The sequence below is a fragment of the Limulus polyphemus genome, unplaced genomic scaffold (assembly GCF_000517525.1).
Source record: "Limulus polyphemus unplaced genomic scaffold, Limulus_polyphemus-2.1.2 Scaffold6306, whole genome shotgun sequence".
In the NCBI taxonomy this organism is placed as follows: domain Eukaryota; kingdom Metazoa; phylum Arthropoda; class Merostomata; order Xiphosura; family Limulidae; genus Limulus; species Limulus polyphemus.
In genome coordinates this window covers 16,001-27,374 of record NW_013671916.1, presented here as the reverse complement: position 1 = coordinate 27,374, position 11,374 = coordinate 16,001, and the positions used below count along the sequence as shown (strand labels likewise).

Sequence of the window (11,374 nt, the reverse complement as noted above, 5' to 3'; positions counted from 1 at the left end):
AAAACTAGTTTATTCTTTCTCAATACAACTTTGCAATACACAGAATTTCCACAGTCACTTTAACTTAAACACATGTTATAATTCACAACGATTCACGCACTTTACTTACGGTCACTACCGCTCGCTTGACTCAGTTATCTCTCTCTATCTGCTATTTTATCTCCGCTTTATTTGCCGGCCTTATATACAAAAAAAGAAAGAAAAAAGAGGGCGCCTAGAAAAGACTATAGTTGCCAAAATCCTTCGAGAATCTCATGACGTGTTACCAGCGTCACGTGACTTTCGCTGTCGTAACAATATATTACCAGCATATCGGTTAGTTTTGTTGGTTATATTTAGATAATGGTAATCGAGAAACACATGAATCGCTACGAATAATTGAATTCTATAATTAAATATTACAGATGTGGACTGTCCCACCTGAAAAGCGGGTAATTGATCGGTGAGCCGGTGCATTTGAAGCATTCTTAGTAATTGATTTTAATTGTTTAACTAGTATGTAGTATTTGATATTGCCCTGGCTTGTCCTCTAAGTAACGAATATTTAACCTCACAAGAAGGTTTAACGTGTCACATATAAATGCTTCTTGTTATAAGCTCCTTTTTTTCAGAATATTTAAGATACTAATTTGTCCTTATTTTTCACTAAGATATATTTTAATAACCCCACTCTTAAAAGTTACGGTTTAAACACCGCTAGCCGACGAAATATTAGAAAACTAATAGGCCTAAAAGTTGTTAAGAAAACAACTTAACTACAGATTTTTTTCTATATTTGAAATTTACTTTTAGTTTGATTCATAACCGTTGTTCTGGTTGTTACTTTTTGATCTGTTGTTTAACATATTCGACATTTTCAAATTTTATGTGGTTGTAAGATGGATTGATTCCCATCCCACCGGAAGTCACGTATTTTGAGTTGTTTTTTGTAACTAATTGGATAAGTATTGTGTGATTGGGATCAATAACGTGGGAAAGTATCTTGACATTGACATATATTTGACTAAATTACAAAGGGTTGTTATTGTTGTGTAATTTATATTCTTATATTATACTGCTTAACGTAATAAAACACATAAGGAATCTAATAACAACAATCAGTTGTTTTTTTTTTTTGTCCCGTGAAACATTTTTCTGTTTATTAATTGCCAAGTATAAATCTTCTAGACAGTGAAAGATGAAAACAAGAAAAAGACAAATAACGACGTTTCGGAGAGCTAACTTATTCTCTCTGAGTACAACGTATACGAATGAGTTTTAGAGAATTACTTCTGAAACTATAATAATTGGTAAATAAATACTGAGAACCAGGATACTTATTTATAGAGGAGATTTTGTTTCTCCTTAATATGGCTTCCTTGATTTTTCTTTTGGAGTTGTTGTTTTCCTTAGAAATTACGTTAAATAAATGAGAGGTGTTGTAAAAAAAGAGTCTTATGTTAAAAACTATGAGAAAGAGATGGATATGTATTTTTAACGCATGCATTCGAATATTGAGTTTTCCACCTGTTTCACTTATGTAGCCCGTTGTAAAGTCGTTGCATTTGTATTCATAAAGAACATTACTAATACATTTGTCCTGGAACTTAACTGATAGAATGCTGTCTAGTTTTGTGCCAGGTGTAGAATTAAATTTAACCTTTATTGTATATGAATATTGTATATTTTACACAGACGAAACACTAATCTTTTTTTTTTAGAGCTTCAGAAGGATCAAGAGTTTAGTGTATGAAACAAGTATTTGTATCTTTGCTCAAGTTGGTATTATCTGGAACATCAAGTTGGTCATGTTTATGAGCATTAGTAAGTGTGTTTTCGATTATAGTTTCAGGAAATTGTCGGAGTAAAGAATATAGAAATTTAGATACGAGTTTCTGAATTTACAAAGTCTTAGGAACTACACATGACTGTAACATTAGATTTTTTTATATACCTCTTTTTGATAGATGGAATGAAAGCTAAATTTCAACGTATGTAGAAGTCAGTATGGGTTCTATACACCATAAAAAGGCAGCAATAAAAATTTGTGTGGTGTAAATCATGATCCTATGGATACACCTATGGTATTAGAAAATAATGTAATTAACTATACCAAATAAACAAAATAATTCACTCTTTAAAAGTCTCCAACCTCTGGTCTCAAAAGCTTGTTGTCATTTTAGAACAGCCCCCCAGTGGCACAGCGGTATGTCTTCGGACTTACAACGCTAGAATCCGGGTTTCGATACCCGTGGTGGGCAGAGCACAGATAGCCCGTTGTGTAGCTTTGTGCTTAATTACAAACAAACAAACAAAAATTTTAGAACAGCTTGGAGAACATGGTATTGTGCAAAAATTATTTATTTCTCTGATCAATGTCGATATCTGTGCTGTTTAAACGAAAGAAAAAATAAGGCTGAATTTTTCAAGGACACTTTATCTTTTGCAGCATCTTGTTATAGGAAGTTATTTCCTGACATCAAACACCTTTTTTTTTATCCCCGTTGCGACCTTAATCCCAACTAGTTTGGGATCGGCCGGGGTTTTAGTAGGCCAAGAATGTTTACACTCGGGTGGCTGTCCCAGTCTGCAACCATATAGGAGAAACATGTTCGGCGATGAGGATCTGAACTTGCGACCCTTAAGTTGAGAGTCAAGCGCCCTAACCAATCGAACATCTTGACTACAGATAAATGAACAGAAGTCATTTGCCTTAATTAAATTTATTTAATTTTACTTACAGTTATGCAGTAAAAGCTGCCTGCTTACGTTATATGAATAGTGTAATCTGGCTGTAAAGTGTGTATCGTGCTTAGTTTTTTTTTTTTTATTGCGTACAACATTTCGAGATCAGATAATTGTATGGTAATCAAATCTGGTACATATAGAGGTTGAGTACATAACATTAAAACGGATTTGGAACATCACCATGTCGTTATAGTCCCTGTTATCACAGTTGGTCATGCTCTATCTAACAGCTGTGCATCTTGACAATAGCCCTGCAACGTAGTTCCATTTTAGAAGACTTCTTCGTAACACTGTTATGTCAAAAGCACACCAATACTCCCTGGAAGGGCATTCCATAAGTTATCTACTCAAGTGTACGAGGATGACGGTTTCCCAGCGCCTGTTCCAACAGTCTGATCGCAAAAAAAATAATCCATAGGTGCTACGACTAGACCAGTATGTCGAAAAAAAATAATATTTATTTCTTTATGTTCAGGAATATATTTGTAATACAGATGTTTATCACTTAACTAAAGTCCTTGTGAACATGGTGTAAGTAGTTGTAAACTTATGCTAATCCCTTCCTCGAGCTAAAGTTGCATACTGCAGTGGCCATTCCTTACAGTTTATACTTGCTTTGTTATGTTTCTATATTGTCTCTTCCCTAGGTTGTGGATCATACCCAAGTACATAGGGTTTTACAAGTAGCATAAGCTTGTGGATAATCTCCTTTTGGATAATATTATAAGACTATTCACTGGTGTAGGTAATCTAGAATTGTGGAATACCGCAACAGAACTTTGGTCTGACTTAACAGTGTAATATGAACAATTCTTCCTGTCTCATCGCAAGAAGTTACATCGAGGCTAGCTAATATCGAACTAAAACGCCGTCTATTTGATGTTTATGTGTGTATAATGAAGATTTTATATACTGTTTGAAATAAATGTTTGATTTTTTTCTTTCATGTTCTTCCGGTATTGCAATATTTAACACCTTAGCACTCGCAATTTACGTGATCCCACCTCTGGTTTTACTAGAAAATATATTTGATATTGACAAGTAGGATTGGAATCCACAGGAGTGGTGTGAGGAGGTGTGTTGACCTGAAGCAACGTAAAAAGTAATGAGTTATTAAGGAAACAATATACATACTAAACAAAGATCTGGTAGGTCCTCTATATAGTTTCTAGTTGAAAAATGTATGGGACAGAGGAGTTTAAGATATAAAATATACGTCCGTTTATATTTCAGAAATTTTAGAGTTTCAATTTCAGGGTGACTTAAAACTTGAATCTCGGTTTTTGTCTTCCAGACTTTTCCTACCAGTTCTCAAAGGAAAGTGTTTTGTTGTTGTTTTTTTCACCGAAACGTTTGCAGCAATAATCAAAACATGCTTAGGTAATTCGGTATAGATTGTTTTGATTTTTATGGTACGGGGCTCGAATCTCAACTAGAGTTATAAGGAAAGAAATGTAGGGGGATCCAATTACTTTTTATGCGGGGGGGGGCATTATTTGTACGTATACCACAGTTTCGGACTTTCCTCTGTGATAGAGCTATTTTTTTATGGGAAACAAGGATTATATTGTTCTGACTTTAATATAAATGAAGTAGAACTTTCCCACAAATGTTTGATAAGAGAAGCGATCGGGGAAAGTTATAACCCCCCCCCCCCCTCAATCTTCTCTATTCTTCCCAAACGGATCTCATCGCGGTAAATTCTTCTGGCCGAGGGAAGACCGCGGAATCAATTCAGCCGGGTTTTACCTTATATTATTAAATACAAGTATGCCAATCTGTGTATGTTGCATTGCTTAGACTCTAGAGGAAAATGTGCCATAGTAATCGTGACATCGATAATGTACGCATGCAAGCAACTTGATAAATAGGTTAACTGTTTAATATCATGTTGACATGAACTTGTTATACGTGAGTATATTTGTCCACTTGAAGTCCTAGACCTGTTTTATATATCTGATGTAATTAGGATACAAATTCAGTTCCGGTCACGTAAAGCTTTCAAACGACGAAACACTAATATTAAGAACACTCTTAAACAGCTTGTGTTTGTAAACTTGCAACAATGTAAAACGTTATGTCTAATTTTTAAATTAAACTGAATTGCACATTTACCAGCTGTTTCATAAAGTTTACATTCAAGCGACTGAACAATGTAAAGGTTTGAAGGTTATGCATTTGGAGGCTAGAGATGAAAAAATGTGATGCTTTCAGAAATATGTATATATTTGGTGGTTGCAAGGACTTAAAAGCGCCATCTATAGAGAACGTTTGATTTCAGAAAAAGCCTCACCTACATTGTACATGGAATGTTTGGGTGTATGAAACCTTCAACCATTACAGGATTTTTTTTCGCCTAAAACAATATGTATTTTAATAGAAACGAGAAGACTGTGTTGTAATTCATCGTCCAGTAGAAGAGTTTAAAACTTCTTTTGTAAAATTACCATGTTTGAAACAAAATATATATATGTCAGTATATATAGGAATCTCGAATATTGCTAGATACATGTATATTCAGTATAAAAATGTGTCAGTAATAATAATACGACCACTTGGATGTGTAAAACAGAAATACTACAAACTGCCTCAATAATGATACATTTTTTAGTGTATAATTCAAAATTACCTGGTGTCAAGAAGTTGCACTAACGTCTTCTGACATCTCTCTGTAGATTTGATTGTTGGGTAGAATATGTGATTCAGCACATGTTAAGAAGTTTTAACTCATTTATTGTTCCAGTAAGAAGAGTGCATTTAAATGTTTTTGATTTTACTGTACTCGTTAAAAATTGCTGTCGACGAGGCATTTCGTTTGCTACCAGAGATATATATCGTTAGAGAAAACTTATATACGGGAAAGTTTTTATTGCAGTGCTTCGTTACTTTTTTTTTTCAAATGCTGCTATCGATTCATTCTTTAATAATCCTAATAGAATACCGGAAAAAAAGTGCAGTCATCAAGTTTTCAGTTGATTTCTGATGGAGCAATTAGAAACGGTGTTTTGTTTTCTTTTATTTGACCGAGCGAAGCGAGGGAATGTGCGCCACAGGTGCACTCTTACAACCTGGGTCTAGGACTCTCCTTAGGGCCCTGGAAGCTTTTTGGTTCTGGATTAAATTTTATGCATTCTCCTGTTTTTCCCGGGGGAAATTTTCCTAATTTTGAGACAGATTAGGAAAGGGGGGGGGACCGGGATCCCACTTCGTACGCCACTACTTAAAATTCAGGTATAATTTTACAATTGTTTTTGAGTCGTTAATAAAGACAAAAGTATTCTATCTCTGATGTATTGTAGCATTTTATTTTAAATTTAACTTATCTTTAAGGTTTCATATTTTATCCACTGTGCACTCAGTGTTAGAGGCCCGGCATGGCCAGGTGGTTAGGGCGCTCGACTAGCAATCTGAGGGTCGCAGGTTCGAATCCCCGTCACACCAAACATGCTCGCCCTTTCAGTCGTGGGGGCGTTATAATGTGTCGGTCAATCCCACTATTCGTTGGTAAAAGAGTAGCCCAAGAGTTGGCGGTGGGTGGTGATGACTAGCTGCCTTCCCTCTAGTATTACATTGCTAAATTAGGGACGGCTAGCGCAGATAGCCCTCGTGTAGCTTTGCGCGAAAATTCAAAAACAAACAAATAGATAGTATTAGAGAAGCTGATAAGAACACCAGACAGAAAAAAAATCATTTTCCTGCATAAAGTTTGGCTTCTTTTCTATTTATGCCCCTTAATTTAGTCTTTCACTATATCTCGCAGGCCACTTACACAATTACAGCCTTTCGTTTTTACTATATCTCGCAGGCCACTTACACAATTACAGCCTTTCGTTTCACCTGCGCCCCACGTCTCAAGGCTTACAACACTAAAAACCGTGGCGAGCACAGGACAGATAGTCCATTGTGTAGCTTAACAAACAAATTCGTTCTCTTGCAGTGTCCAACTACACCAGATCATTTCGTTCCTCCTGTCATTGCGGAGGTAACTTGTATCACGAAAACAGCCGATGCCTTCATAGCAATGTTTATTCTTTATAAGAAATTATATGTTATCAATATTTTACGATGTTAGGAAGTTCATTTCACAACGCCATAGTAACCTTTATAGAAAACACGTGGTCGTCATAAATATCGTACTATGCTCTAAAAGCACAGGAAGATATTAGGCTTAACTCTAAAAAAAAAAAACATTTTGAGTTTGTAATTATGAAACTTATTAAACGGCTTGGCTCTCACACTTACGCTCCCACGATAAATTTAAACATCGCTCAGGTCATTATCATTACATGAGGGATAACCTAAAGCTATTATCGTATGCCCCAGGAAAAAAGCCAAGTTGTTTATCTAGATTACGCCGAGCTTAGGTAGCAATTAAAATTTACCTCAAACCCTGTTTCCACTTTTCGTACGCTAACACTGGATATTATACTGACCATAATACTCTATTATCATCTTACAACGAGCCACGCAGGTCACGTGCTTAAAGGATGGGAAGAAAAGTAAAGTCAAGACAGGGAGGCGTATTCAGTTTATGGGTTACCTTACGGGAAGTTTATGAACGAAAAACGTAATACTGAATCAGATACAGAAGCTTACGCAAGGGGAGGGAGCAAATAAGGAACCGTCATCCCATTAACTCTATCAATACGGACTCGTTCATTTTTGTGAAAGTAATGATGCTAATTTCTATGCATATAATCTAATACGTGTGTTGATGTTGTTTATATAAATCTATAGCTTCTGGATTTGTCGAACAACATCAACAACACGACAATCAAAGCTTAAGGAAGTTTTGCATAAATATGAATTGATATGAGTAACATCAGTATGACAATATATTGATGACTTGTCTAAACTGAGAACCTCGTGACGAGAGAGGTTATAAGTTTGTATTGTGTTCTGTCTGGCCATTACACGTTTGGAAATCGTCAACACTTGCTGATAAGATACACAACAAACGTCATCCTAACGACAAGGAATGAAACTTGTTTATTATGTTGTTTTTAAAACGATTGTCTCCAATGCAAAACCAAAAAATGGGAATATTTGTACTTGGTAGATCAGTGGATTTTTTTTCTTTTTTCTTTACGTGTAGTTTAGTTGCTCAGTCCGCATGGATGTGAAAGTGAATGTTTGTACGACGTCCTAGAGTTACTTATTTAGAAAAAAAAATTACATGTGCGCTGGAGCAGATCCGGCAGAAGCCGGAATATCATTTTGTCACAGTAACTGTAGAGCATTTTAAACTTTAACTTGCACTTCAAAAATTGTTTCTAGGTAAATATATAAACTTATAGTAGTATGTATGAATCAGTATAACAATGCATAATAAATTACATGTGTAATCTGAAGATGTACATTCTTGTGCTTGCTTATAGCTTTGGTTAGTATAAGTGCCAATGAACACCTATTTTTGTGAATCATAAAGAAGTGCTTGTAAATGATTAATACTTTCAATAAATTATAGTAAAATTAGCACCAGTTTTTCAATTAATTTCCTGAGGCGCATGACCTCAGACTCCCCACCCCCCTAGCATTGGCATGCTTTGCACACTACTCTGAGTTGCCTTACCAATCCAAAATTACTTCCTCCACCCATTAATCTGTATAAATAAACATTAATATGTGTGTGTGTGTGTCTGTTTCATTTCTTGATCAATCAGCACCAAAGTTGACACAGTGATACAGAATAACTTTAGGAAAGGTTATGGTGGGGGTTTAGCCCCCCATCTAATTTCCGAAAACTAACAAATCACCACAACTTGACCAAGTGATAGAGGATGACATGAGGAAGGTCATGAAGGGGGGTTGGACCTCACATCTAATTTCATATTGGTAGAATTCTTGAAAACAGCTTGTCTTTCCTTTCTGTGTATTTTTATTGCATCCTTAATGTTTATTATGTTAAGAAAAAAATAGAATCACAGTTTCCTATCCTTTGTTACAAACGAGTTTTTATTTCACCTGTTCAAAGGACGGGATACTCCAGCTAGTAAATAAACAAATAACGCCAGCGTTGGATGAAGTTTTGTGCTAAACGTTCCTAGACAGTATTTCGTAGGAAGTTTTTATAGAGAGAGATGAAAAGGTGGCGCTATTGTAGCGCGCGATAATTGGATAAAGAACGTGAGCACGACACGCCTACGAGGAAAGGAGTAAATGAATGACAATCCTTTCCCAGGTTAGTGATCGAATCGCCATTACTTTGCGAAGTGTAGCTACTGAGTCTGTAGGGCACAGAATGAATCTTAGCTTTGTATTGTAGCAATGGAAAACTGATGGATTGAAAGGTAAGGAGCGGTTCTATGTTAAAAGTCAAACTCGTGTTCTTTATTCCATCAGCCTTTGAACTCTTAATTTAGGTAATATATAATACTAATAAATTACCCGATAAACTTCACAGTGAATACTTAATACCTTATTCGTTTCTTAACGGCGATTTACACGTTATTGTCATTTATCAAGCCAATCTTTGCATCCAATTCTGAGAGCCCTAAAATCCATTTAAACTTATATCGGAAGGAGGGGGAGACGAAATTAAAAAAAAGATAAATGCAGATTTTTGTTTTGAACGATGAATTTACATGTCCGTACTAATTTCCATATATATTGCTGTGCAGCCAACCATGAAAGCCTTACCCCCTTCCCCATTATCCGCTATTTGTAGACCCCCCCCCCCAATATGGATTGCGAAAATATAAACTTAGGTACTTACACGTTGGCCTGGCATGGCCAGGTGGTTAGGGCGCTCGACTAGCAATCTAAGTGTGTCGTGGGTTCAAATCCCCGTTCCCACCAAACATGCTCGCCCTTTCAGCAGTGGGGGCGTAAAAATATAACGGTTAATCCCACTATTCGTTGGTAAAAGAGTAGCCCAAGAGTTGGAGATGATGACTAGCTGCTTTGTTTGTTTTTCTTTTGTTTGCAGTTATGCACAAAGCCACACAATGGGTTATCAAAACAAACAAAATACTTGCATGTTCATGCAGAGAGTTAATAAAATGTCTTATCCTCAAATTTGTAGATTTTAAATATCGATTCACATTTCTGTATGAACGGCTACTTATAAGTTATCAACAAATCGGTTCAGTCAAACATGAGAAAGCCCCCCCCCTAAAAAATCCCTCTTGATCTCCATTTTTTTGGAGATCCTGTTACGATTTTTTGAAGAAATAATTGTTTACATTCTATGTGGATCAACAGCCTACACTCAAATTTTTAAAACGTTTTGTGAAAAAATCAAGTAAACTTACATATATATATATATATATATATATATCCCCTGGTGGCTCAGCAGTAAGCTAGGGGCTTATAACGTTAAAATTCGGGTCTGATAACCAATTGTGCAGCTGTGAGCTGAAACAGAAATGATCACTTCATGCTACTATTTAACTTAGGGAAAGTAAAAAATATAAAATCATCAGCCAGCTTTATCAAACGTGGAACAAGTGTAGTGTGTGTATATATATATATATTTTTGTTGCCTTGAATATCAACTAGTTTTAGTAGAAATAGTGTTTATTGTAATTAAATACTAGGTCTAACATCCTACGATTGCAATACGAATCTTCGATTACGAGCGCGCTACTCAATATAGTGTAGTGTTGACCTTGATAAGAACTTGTTTAGAACAGATTTCTCGATGACATTACATGAAAGTAAGCGAATCATCGCCCAAACACCTCCATAAGAAACAGTAAAAGTTTTTAGAATAACTATATTAACACTACTTAATACGTCGCTAAAGGTTTGTGGCAGCTAGAAATTGATGTTAGTTTTATCTACACCTTAAAACGACACAAATCATATTCCAAATATGATTCGAACCGTAAGTCTATTTATCTTGTAGTGTACATGAAATTTATTTTCTGTTCATACAGCTGACTGACGTTTTTTAGCCGGGCAAGATAAATAAGTCATGTGGCTATTCTACCAATAGATGGCGTAGCTTTTATATTTATTACTTGATTTATTTAGGGACCAGCAACCTTTGATGACCATGTCTTGCAGAGAAGCATACAGTTACATCCCACGTTGTGTTGTTTGAGTTGCTTTTGAAAAGAACATTTATTTTAAGTATCAACAGTATTTGTATTAAGCTTCTGTCTGTTTAAAACTTGCCATGCCAACTGTGATCAAAAATTATTTTACCTTTCCGTTAGAAACTGTTTACAGTTTCTTCTTTAATATATCAAGTTTCATATTACAAAGAACAGAACAAAAATTACAAGATCATAGAGGTCGTCATTATCCTTCCTTCAGTAGAGAGTCACAGAAGTAACTAGAGAGGTCACCTTTCTTGTCCTATCATTATGGTGTCACAGAAGTAAAAAAGATAATTTTGTCCCGTCAGTACAGAGTCACAGAAGTAACATTTCTTTTCCAATCATGTACTACAAATCTAGAGAGGTCACCTTTCTTGTCCTATCATTATGGTGTCACAGAAGTACAAAGGATAATCTTGTCCCGTCAGTACAGAGTCACAGAAGTAACATTTTTTTCCAATCATGTACTACAGATCTAGACAGGTCACCTTTCTTGTCCTATCATTATGGTGTCACAGAAGTACAAAGGATAATCTTGTCCCGTCAGTACAGAGTCACAGAAGTAACATTTTTTTCCAATCATATACTAAAAAGTTAAAGGG

At 35.6% G+C, this 11,374-nt stretch overlaps 1 protein-coding gene across 1 annotated transcript in view; it reads left to right on the top strand.

Moving 5' to 3' along the window:
- Positions 1-11,374, top strand: part of LOC106473594 — a 46,244-nt gene that overhangs the window by 19,271 nt on the left and 15,599 nt on the right. The window lies entirely within an intron of this gene.